We start from the raw sequence: 11,588 nt of genomic DNA, 5'->3' as shown, positions 1-11,588 counted from the left end.
CAGCTCTACTGTTGAGGTGGCTGAGCATGCTTCAACCTCTACTGCTGGGGCTGCTCTTGCTGCTGATGTGGGCAAAATCCAAAGCCAGAAGTTTGCTGATGAAGAGCTGGAGATACTTATAAATAAAGTGGTAGATAACAACTCCAATAATTAGGTGAATTCTGCTCCAGGACTAGCACCGCTGAGAAGCAGCGGATTTGGGGACCATACTCCACTGCCTAAATGCCTGGGGGAATGCCATCTGATCAGTGGACATGTTCAAGAAGTGCTGGGAGGACAGCATGCAAAAGGTTAAAAAGAAGCTTATTGACCATGCTGCCCAGGTGCAGAAGACAAGAGAAGGAGCTCATATGCCCTGGTGGCTGAGTGCATTTGCATTCAGCTCTGTAACAGCTACCTCACAGGTACTGGTTATTCCAGGTTTTGTGGACTCAGAGGATGCAATGAGACCTGGTAAGTGGAAATATAGCACATATATAATACACTATATATCAATCTCATGTATACATGTTACTTTAGACACAACCTTGAACATCAGAACAAATATTACTGTCTTATTTGCAGTGTACTCACACATACAGGTGAGGAGTACTTAGCTAAATAACGTATGTGACATGATTAAATGTGTTCCCTCATAAGATTATAAAACACTATATCCACATTGCAGTAAAGTAAGGTATCAATCAGTATAAAGTAATCATTTGCCTATATGAGGACCATATAACTGCTCACTAATCACAAGAACACTAGTTTAATCAACACTTAGGGGCCTATGCACTAAAGGTTCATTAAAGAAATCATCAGGCCATTTAAATCACCGTTTTTATGAGCGTTGCTATCACGGTATTCAGAAAGCCTTGATTATCTGTCATAGCAAAATTCACACAACGGGTGATTAGCTGGTGGTCTGATGATCGACCCTCTGAAAAGGCCTTACCTAGCGAGTTATATCTGCTGCAGAGAGAGCTGCTCTGAGAGAGCCATCTCTCCCTGTGCAAATCTTGCCCGAAATGTATGTGTATACATTTTAATTTTGTTAATAGTTTAGATGAGCAGGGTGTCTCCTGAGCTGAACCTCATTGGTTTCAGCCTCGGGGACCCCCTACTTCCCGAGATGCAGACCCCGTTATGGGGTGCCGGTATCTCCTATGCATTTTATTCCCACGGTCACGTGACGCGGACATTTAAATGCATAGGAGATACCGGCACCCCATAACGGGGCCTGTATCTCGGGAAGTAGCGGGTCCCTGAGGCTATCCGCTATGGTAATGAAGTTTACTGTATATGCATTTTTATTGCATAGGATTCATGCCAGGGGTCTTTGGTGCTAATATTAATGGATATCAGCTCCAGAGATTCCCAGCATCAATCCTATGCAGGAAAAATGCATTTTTTTTTCTAAGTCCCATCTCGCCGCTGCTCTGCAGGTTTCCAACACCTTTATGCCAACTTTTTCTGGTGTGAGGATGTTGTGATAAAATCACCATTCTAGAGCAGCGATAGGCGTTCATAGCCTAATCACTGCAGCTAGAATTGCGCGAGTTTATGAACATGCCGAAAAGCGGCGATAAATGGCTTATCACCGCTGCCTCTGTGTTATATATACACTGTGTGTGAGTTCTGGAGCATTCACCCTGGGACCAGGGTTCTTTCTCTGTAAGGGTCCTACCCCACATCCCTGGGGCTTATAGAGAATGGAGGTGCTGCACCGTTGCTAAAGAATGAAGGCGATTACCCCAGAAGCCTGGCCCTGTTGTCCCCAACACCAACGCGGGAGACTCAGGCCCTCCTGTTCCAAGCAGGTACGCACCACCCAAGTACATGTAGCCAGCCCTCACTACACCCTAGATAGCGATCTGCGTCTGGGGGGGGGACATGGGTTACATATATATAAAGAGAAGGAAGGGCAGTTGGCACACTGTCAACTGATAATCCACTGATGCTTATCCCATATGCACACATGAACAGATACATTTTACCAGATGGATGTCCGGAAAAACGAGACAGCACACAGCCAGGGAAATCCAGAAATACTGTATTCAAAAGAAATACATGGCACTGCATCCAACGTTTCGGTCATCAAAGTGTGACCTTCCTCACTTCTGAAACGTTGGATGCAGTGCCATGTATTTCTTTTGAATACTGTATTTCTGGATTTCCCTGGCTGTGTGCTGTCTCGTTTTTCCCGGACATCCATAATTAAACACACAAACCCAGCAAGCTCAAACGCCCACACCCTCCTAATATTGACTATATGTAATGCCACATAGAGTGCAACTGGGCTGTGGCACATGAATATAGGAAAACACAGGGGGTTGGGGGCGGGTCTAGGTGGCGAGTAGATTTTTTGGTTGGGCGAGTAGATTTTTGGGTGATTTGTCGAACACTTTATATATATATATATATATATATATATAGGAAAACACAGGGGGTGCTCAGTGCTACATCCAAATGACAAAACATACATGGTAATAATTACAAGAAATGATGCTTCAATACTAATAACATTGCTAATGCTAATAATAAAATATGGTTTTTTAGTTAGAAATTTTGGCCAAAACATTAGCATTAGCAATGTTATTAGTATTGAAGCATCATTTCTTGTAATTATTACCATGTATGTTTTGTCATTTGGATGTAGCACTGAGCACCCCCTGTGTTTTCCTATATATATATATATATATATATATATAAAGTGTTCGACAAATCACCCAAAAATCTACTCGCCCAACCAAAAAATCTACTCGCCACCTAGTCCCGCCCCCAACCCCGCCCCCAACCCCGCTTTAAAATAAAATATATAAATAAAATACATTTAATAAATTCCTAGTCAGAACAACATTCGTTTTTGACAAATGTATTTATTGTATTACATTATACTACAATTAGTCCTTGTTACATGTGTGTGTGTAAATGTCGGATCTAGAAATAAAAGCCAGGTGTGAATGACTAGTTTCCTGAACCCCTTAACCAATGTCTGGATGTCCCCGCTTCACAATATCTAAAGCAGCAATCCCACCTGGGATCTTACCTGATCCGCTGTCCCTCAATGTCCAGGTACGCTCATTCCCGCAATGTTATACATTGGGGAGGTGTTCATTACCTGTCTTCTGGGTTAGGGGGGGTTCCGATGTCTTCCGTGTGAAGCTTGAGCCAGATCTGGAAGAAAGCAGTATAGGGTAGTTAAGATTTCGGTGTAGTATAGGGCAGTTAAGATATATAGGGTAAATAAGAGATCCAGAGTGTGAGTGACAGAGAGAGAGAGAGTGTGGGGGAGAGAGAGAGAGAGTGTGGGGGAGAGAGAGAGAGAAAGAGAGAGTGTGTGGGGGAGAGAGAGAGTGTGGGGGAGAGGGAGAGAGAGTGTCGGGGAGAGGGAGAGAGAGTGTTGGGGAGAGAGGAGAGAGAGTGTGGGGGAGAGAGGGAGAGAGAGTGTGGGGGAGAGAGAGAGAGAGTGTGGGGGAGAGAGAGAGAGAGTGTGGGGGGGGAGAGAGAGAGAGAGTGGGGGGGAGAGAGAGTGTGGGGGAGAGAGAGTGTGGGGAAGAGGGAGAGAGAGTGTGGGGGAGAGAGATAGTGTGGGGGAGAGAGAGTGTGGGGAAGAGGAGAGAGAGTGTGGAGAAGAGGGAGAGAGAGAGTGTGGGGGAGAGAGGGAGAGAGAGTGTGGGGGAGAGAGGGAGAGAGAGTGTGAGAGGGAGAGAGGGAGAGAGAGTGGTGGGGGAGAGAGGGAGAGAGAGTGTGGGGGAGAGAGAAAGTGTGGGGGAGAAAGAGAGAGTGTGGGGGGGGAGAGAGAGTGGGGGGGACAGAGAGAGAGTGTGTGGGGGAGAGAGAGTGTGGGGGAGAGAGGGAGAGAGAGTGTGGGGGAGAGAGAGAGAGAGTGTGGGGGAGAGAGAGAGAGTGTGGGGGAGAGAGAGAGAGAGTGTGTGGGGGAGAGAAAGAGTGTGGGGGAGAGAGAGAGTGTGGGGGGGAGAGAGAGAGTGTGGGGGGGAGAGAGAGAGTGTCGGGGGGAGAGAGAGAGTGTGGGGGGGAGAGAGAGAGTGTGGGGGGGAGAGAGAGTGTGGGGGAGACAGAGAGAAACGCTGGGTGACACACACAGAGGGTGGGTGATACACAGAGAGAGAGGCTGGGTGAGTGACTGGCTGGTTGAGTGGTTTGCTGTGTGAGTGGCTGGGTGGGGCAGGGGTGACTGGGTGGGTGAGTGACTGACACTGACTGGGGGTGGGGGGTGACTGACACTGACTGGGGGTGGAGGGTGACTCACACTGACTGGGGGTGGGGGGGTGACTGACACTGACTGGGGGTGGGGGGGTGACTGACACTGACTGGGGGTGGGGGGGTGACTGACATGGACTGGGGGTGGGGGGTGACTGACACTGACTGGGGGTGGGGGGTGACTGACACTGACTGGGGGTGGGGGGGGTGACTGACACTGACTGGGGGGTGGGGGGGTGACTGACACTGACTGGGGGGTGACTGACACTGACTGGGGGTGGGGGGTGACTGACACTGACTGGGGGTGGGGGGGGTGACTGACACTGACTGGGGGTGGGGGGGGTGACTGACACTGACTGGGGGTGGGGGGTGACTGACACTGACTGGGGGTGGGGGGTGACTGACACTGACTGGGGGTGGGGGGATGACTGACACTGACTGGGGGCGGGGGGGGTGACTGACACTGACTGGGGTGTGACTGACACTGACTGGGGGTGGGGGGTGACTGACACTGACTGGGGGTGGGGGGGTGACTGACACTGACTGGGGGGTGACTGACAGGGGGGGTGACTGACTGGGGGGAAGGTTACTGACTGGGAGGGGGGTTACTAACTGGGGGGGGTGACTGACTGGGGGGGGTTACTGACTGGGGTGGTTACTGACTGGGGGGGGGGTTACTGGCTGGGGGGGGGGACCTCTGGTGTCACACACATACACATACTCCCATACACACATACATTCATTCACACACACATTCTCCCACACACACACACACATACACATTCTCACACACACACAGGGGAGAAAAGGCCGCGACCAGCACCACGCAAATCCCCCACCCAACCGCGCCCATCTCCCGCTCGTGTGGGGGGCAGGCCGACATCCCCCCCCCAATCAGCAGGGTGGGTGGGAGGCACGTAGCGAGGTATCCCCCACTGGGCGCCCCAGGTGACAGTCAGCCCCGCCGTGGCCGCCACTGCCCTGCTCCCCTCACCGGCATGTCACAGTGCACGGCCAAGCTGCAGGCTGCTTCTTCCCCCCCAGCCCGTGGCGGCATGAAGCTCGTGGGGGGGGGGGGGGCAGGCCGACATCCCCCCACCTCATGCGGCAGCTGCGCCATCATGAAGGTAGGGGACGCATGGGAGGCACGTGGTGAGGGCCGAGCCCCCCCCCCCCCGCAAGCCAACCGGGCTGCCAGCAGCGGGGACCTCCCGCCCCTGACATCGATTGGTGGATGGAGGAGCAGGGGACAAGAGGAGGGGAATGGGACAGGAGCAGGGGACAGGACAGCTTCCGCGGTGGGGAGTAGGGAGCCATGTGGGGACCAGGGGGATCGCAGGGAAGGAGCAGAGGGGCCGCAGCATGGAGAGTACTTACCCTCCAACAGAGCTCCAGGCAGAATGGCCGCTCGTTGGGGGCGGGCTCATATAGAGCCTGGCCGCGCGCCCACAAAGCCTGGAGCGCGCGCCAATCAGGAGTCAGGTAGCGGAGTTTTTTTTGGGTTTTTTTTCAGCGCGAGCAGGGAATTTTCAGCGCGAACGGGGGAATTTAAAAAAAAAACACGTGTGCTGCTTGGGCCAATATTAACTCGCCCGGTGGTTAAATCCACCCGCCCCGGGCGAGTAAATGTATACAATTGTCGAACACTATACATATATATATATATATATACAGTGTTCGACAAACCTATACATTTTCTCGCCCCGGGCGAGTGGATTTAACCCCCGGGCGAGTAAATATTGGCCCAAGCAGCACACGTTTGGTACTAGGTGGCGAGTAGATTTTTTTGTGTGGCGAGTAGATTTTTTGGTGATTTGTCAACCACTATATATATATATATATATATATATTTATATATATATACAAATATAACTGTATGCTCATCTGCATGTCTTAGGCAGGTCTGCAACCCCACCTTTCCCCATTATCACCCAGCATACAGCACTTCCACTGCAGCAAGGGATTCTGGGAATGACATGCAAATGAGCACACAGTGTCACTTTTTGCCTCAATAACCATTTTTAACATGGTTCCCTATAGGCTTAAGCTTGCTGCATGGTCACAGCTTTCAGCACAGCCAGGGTTAAGGTGCATACCCAGAAAACCACCCACAGACAGCTGTTTCGACCTTCACTTTTTGCCTCAATAACCATTTTTAACATGGTTCCCTATAGGCTTAAGCTTGCTGAAGGTCACATATTCTGAGCTAAGCTTATGGTCGAGTAAAAAAAGTGACAAAAAAACCCTCCACATGAAAGCAAATATGCAAATATAACTGTATGCTCATCTGCATGTCTTAGGCAGGTCTGCAACCCCGCCTTTCCCCATTATAACCCAGCATACAGCACTTCCACTGCAGCAAGGGATTCTGGGAAATGACATGCAAATGAGCACACAGTGTCACTTTTTGCCTCAATAACCATATATATATATATATATACATACATACATACCTTGAATATGGAGTATAATTTGGGCAACACTCCTTAGAAAAGACATTATGGAACTAGAGATTTTTTTACATTAGAAAAGAGGCGTCTAAGAGGGGATATGATAAATATATACATATATATTCTGGGACAGTACAAGGAGCTTTCAAAAGAACTATTCATCCCTAGGGCAGTACAAATGATGCAGGGTCATCCCTTAAGGTTGGAGGAAAGGAGATTTCACCAGCAATAAAGGAAAGTGTTCTTTACAGTAAGGGTAGTTAAAATGTGGAATTACCCATGGAGACTGATGGCAGATACAATAGATTTGTTCAATAAAAGGTTGGACATCTTTTTAGAAAGAAAATGTATACAGGGATATACCAAATAAGTAAACATGGGAAAGCTGTTGATCCAGGGAGTAATATTTGGAGCCAGGAAGGAATTAGATGATATTTCACTGGGTGTTTGCTTGCCTTCCTCTTGACCAATATACTGCAAATACAAATATAGGATAAAGTATCTGTCGTCTAAATCAGGGGAGCGCAAACTTTTGGTGCTGCGCCCCCCTGTCACTCTGCCCCGGCTCTTGCGCCCCCCTGCCTACCTTCAGCCGCGTCATATGACGCTGCGTGGGCGTGTGACGTCAGGTCACATGGTGACGCGGCGTCTATTGACGCCGCGTTGCCATGGCGACGCAACACAGACGGCTGAATCTCGGTAAGTAAACAGTTGCAGGGGCCTCACGCGATCCCCCGGCATTTCATTTAAATGCCTGGGGGAAGAGCGCGGGGCCTCTGCAACTGCCCGCGCCCCCCCAGCACAATCTCCCGCCCCCCCTGGGGGTCGCGCCCCCCACTTTGCGCACCGCTGGTCTAAATGTAACATAGGTTGAACTTGATGGACATATGTCTTTTTTCAACCTCATTGTAAGGAATCGGGGAACACATCCTTTGTGACGTGTTCCCTCCTTACCTGTCTTATCTCAGACCTCCGCTCTGGCACCAGTGCGTGCCCGCACCCCCGCTCTGCTTACAGAGCGCGTGCGCACGCGCAGCTCTTCTAGGTTGCCACGGAGCTTCTCTCACACGCGGTGAGCACCCGAGACGATGTGCATGGCTCCCCAGCTGCGTGGCAAGTATTCAATTAGCCCACTTGTCTCTTGCAGCCAATCCTTTCCTCCGTGGAGGACGTGCCTCCACCTCCTTTGCTACTGGTTCCTGTTTCCCATAAGTACCCTGCAGTTCCTGTCATACCTTGCTGAGCATAACCTCTTGTAGCCTTGAGCTCCTACGTCCATTGTGCCCTGCTCCTTGTCTTGGGTTTTTCTTGCAGTTAACCCTTCATGTACCGACCCGGATTGTCTTTGGAATATCTCTGGCTATTGACACCAGCTTATCCTCGACTCTGCTGATCTCTCCAACCCAGACCACGGCTATACGGACATCTACTATTCTGACCTCTCCAACCCAGACCCAGCTACGTTTGACAATCCGCCTGCCAGGCACGCTTCCGCTGCTGTCTGTGCGTGCTTTACTACCTTCCCACCTCACGGGGTCCTGTCTTGCTCGTGGGCACGCAGGTGTTACACTCATCAACTATGTAACTATGTATATAATATTAATACATGTATTATATAGTCAACACACGTCCCAATAGAGATAGGGGTCTATGTATTAATGTAGAGACAAGTGTGTTTAGATGCAATGCTGTGGTATATGTAAGAACAGTTTCTAATGTCTGATGCAAAATTCTGGACTTACACCACTTCAGACGTAGAGGATTTTTAGGGGGTAATAAATAGGAATAAGAATGGTGCAGAGAGACATAGACTGTGATACACCTCATTATAATCTGTGTATCATGTAACTGGTCCCCAACTCCCCACGGTGCAAGCTAGGACACACAGGGCAAAATTGGAGCAAAATACTTTGACACATAGGTGCAGGGTGAGAATGCCCCGGTTTTGCCCCAAAATTGCCTTGCGTACAGTGCAGTACAGTACATACTGTAGATCCATAGTGTTCAGTTCCCTTCTGGTTCCAACTCCTTCACGATCTTTGCTGTTTTTTAGTTGTCTTTTTCTCCAACCACTATAGAAATCCAATAGAAATTAAAAATAGAAACGCTGAAGGAAAATTCCAATAGTCTAGTACAGTACCTTTATTAAATACAGTATTAAAGTAATGTAGAGCCACTAATATTGAACTTCCAAACATTAGTGAGCAGGCTTGCTGCAAATGTCAGTCAACACAAAGCCTGACTGTGATGACTACGCACACCTTGACTCAACGTCCTTGGGTCCGTTACGTCACCCGCCATGCCCATCTTCGCTTCGTCATGCATCTCTCCACATGGCTGTCACAGCAGGCTTTCACTACTCCACCAGCAAACTTCCCAACGTGCTCCATGAGAGTCACTTAATAATTCACAAGGGGATAATACATATCAGATCTATCCTTAAATAGGTGCCTGAATAATTGTTCATCACATGAAGTAATAAATAATTACAATAAACAATAACCTCAATTATTTAAAAAAAAATTATACATGTATTCAGTATCTATTAATAAAGTGAAAACATATCATAAAAAAGACTAATAAATAACCTAAGCTCAAGTTAAAAATGTAAAAAAATCCTTTATCTAATACAATACTAATAAAAAGCCACATGATAGAAACACTATGAAAATTATTCTGCGTAATACATAATGCCAATCAAACATAATCATAGATAATGCCAATCAAATACCAAACATGGTTAAAAACATCACACAGAACAACAACTAATTCACATAGAAGGTATTAAATCGATTTCTTAATTTAGTCATTTTGGTGATATTATGCCCAATCTAAGGGGCAGTGAATAGGATGCGTAGTATCCCCTGATAAAATGAGGAAATCTCATGAAACGCATTGGGAAGGTTGCTGATGGAGTAGTGAAATGCTGCTGTAACAACCGAGCTGAACGACGTGTGAGGTGGATGCAAGTACGTGGAGTTGAGGTGTGTGCATGGTGAAGCCATCCAAGGCAGGTTTAGTGATGAGTAGCGCTGCGGGCAAGCTTTTTCGCTAATACTTGTGAGTGCAATCTTACCGCTTTTACTTTTATACAGAATGAATAAACGAAACTATTGGAAGTGTCCCCCTGCATTTCAATTTTCGTTTCTATAAAAAGCAGACCTACCATAACTCAGCATTACATAAATATTTGATTACCATTTAAATGAGAGGCATATCAAATCCAATCTTTAAGGAGTATTTTTTAATTTTATTGAGATAAGCTTTATGAACCATTTAAAACATTGGGCATTGTGGTTCTAGGTGTAAATACGCTTGAAAATCATTTTTATTCTACAGTATGGGCTGTCTCTGAGGACCAATATTTCAAGTGTAATGTTATGATCAGTAGAAAACAATCTCCTCAATAAATCTATTAAGGATTATGGTAAAGTACTATATTCTATATAACTGGACACTTACTTGCAGCTCCCACCAGCTGAAGAACAATGTTATTACTACAGACCTCGGTCAATTAAAATATAGCACATTCAGAAAACTTGTTTCCTTTTATTATTTAAATTCCAGTCATTCACTACTATAATTTAGTTATGTTTACAGGTAAAAGTATAATAGCCTCAGCACATACTGTAGCAATAGTGTCTGGTGTGATTTGACCAATTGAAGAAGTTTTGCTACAAAATACGCTTCTTTGAGAAGTATGAAAATTTTATTTTTTTACCGGCTGTCCTTTTCCCTGTCGTAATAGAAAGATATTCAGCATATCAGTTTAATGATCGTGATCTACATATCTTTTGAGAGAGGTAGCCAGTCAGTCATTACACTTTACCACGAGCATTATATGCTAATACTCCTTCTTTGTGTAAGAAGCTTAACCTGATTTGCTACAAAGAGGATAAACAATAACACATGACTCTTTGGGGTTTCTGAAAAGATCACTACATTGTCACAGCATACAGTAATTTGGTAACCAAGTTATGTGTATACATGTCCATTCCACTTTCTAATGCTTTAGAAAAATGAATAATTTGGCTGCGTTGCTGTGAAAAACCATTGGGCATAAACTACCCGACTGAAGCTATTTTTGGCTTACTATATTTTTCCATAACTCAACTGTTAAGAGATATAAAGCTCTCACTGTCAAATTAGGATTGAAGTATTCAGTTTATAGTGTTCTTGTGTTTGCTATAGTATCCATATTGATATACAGTATGCCTGACTTATGTACTCAACTTGTTTGTCTTTTTTATATATACTGTATGTACATTCACGTGTACTTCACACATTTATTTTTAAAGGAACGTAATTCACGTTTTTGTTCAAAGTGAGACAAGTAGTTGGTGCACTTTATAATAATACCTGCCGGACGCTCCAGCACCCGGTCACTGATACTTCGAAAAGGATCTGCAGATCCAGTGTCATCTCTCACGAGTAGTTCCTCACTGTCAGGGAGGTCTCTCACGAGGCTTGACTCCGCAATGCAGTCTGATCCCAAACTACAGATCACCTTGTAGCTCAGGAAGATGCTGTGTCCCTGACTGCTACTATCAGTAAATGGTAAAGTCCCTATCTAGGGCTGTTCCCTGCAGTACCACAAGCTGGTGGAGACTCAGGGCCTGCGCTGGGGCCTAGGGGAATATTCTGGCCTATGCAGTGGGCCACTGACCCCCTGTACTACGCACCTCCTCTCCCCTTGCCTCCCAGCACCAACTGACACCAACTGCCTGTTTTCTCCAGCGCGCGGAATGTTTCAGAATCAGAGAGCAGAGAGTTCTGATAACCCCATTGGCTGCTGTGACCACCTGGTATCCCAACTCCCTGAGGCTTATGGGACTTGTAGTCCCACAGAGCCTTCCCTGGTAATGGCCGCCGCTGGTGATGCTCCTATCTGAAATGGCCGCCTCTCCTGTATCACTGCGCATGCGCAACTCT

At 47.0% G+C, this 11,588-nt stretch overlaps 1 long non-coding RNA gene across 1 annotated transcript in view; it reads right to left on the bottom strand.

Moving 5' to 3' along the window:
- The window catches only part of LOC142498566 (uncharacterized), a 198,355-nt gene extending 187,001 nt beyond the window's left edge, over positions 1-11,354 (bottom strand). Inside the window, exons 1-2 of the long non-coding RNA XR_012802479.1 lie at positions 11,016-11,354; positions 8,645-8,728 (exon numbers count right to left, since the gene is read on the bottom strand). This is a non-coding gene — a long non-coding RNA (uncharacterized LOC142498566). The remainder of the gene's footprint in view (positions 1-8,644; positions 8,729-11,015) is intronic.
- Between the last annotated feature and the right edge of the window lie 234 nt (positions 11,355-11,588).

This window comes from Ascaphus truei, chromosome 7, assembly GCF_040206685.1.
Source record: "Ascaphus truei isolate aAscTru1 chromosome 7, aAscTru1.hap1, whole genome shotgun sequence".
NCBI classification, from domain to species: Eukaryota; Metazoa; Chordata; class Amphibia; order Anura; family Ascaphidae; genus Ascaphus; species Ascaphus truei.
The sequence above is the reverse complement of the archived record's forward strand: the minus strand, read 5'-3'. Positions and strand labels throughout refer to the sequence as shown.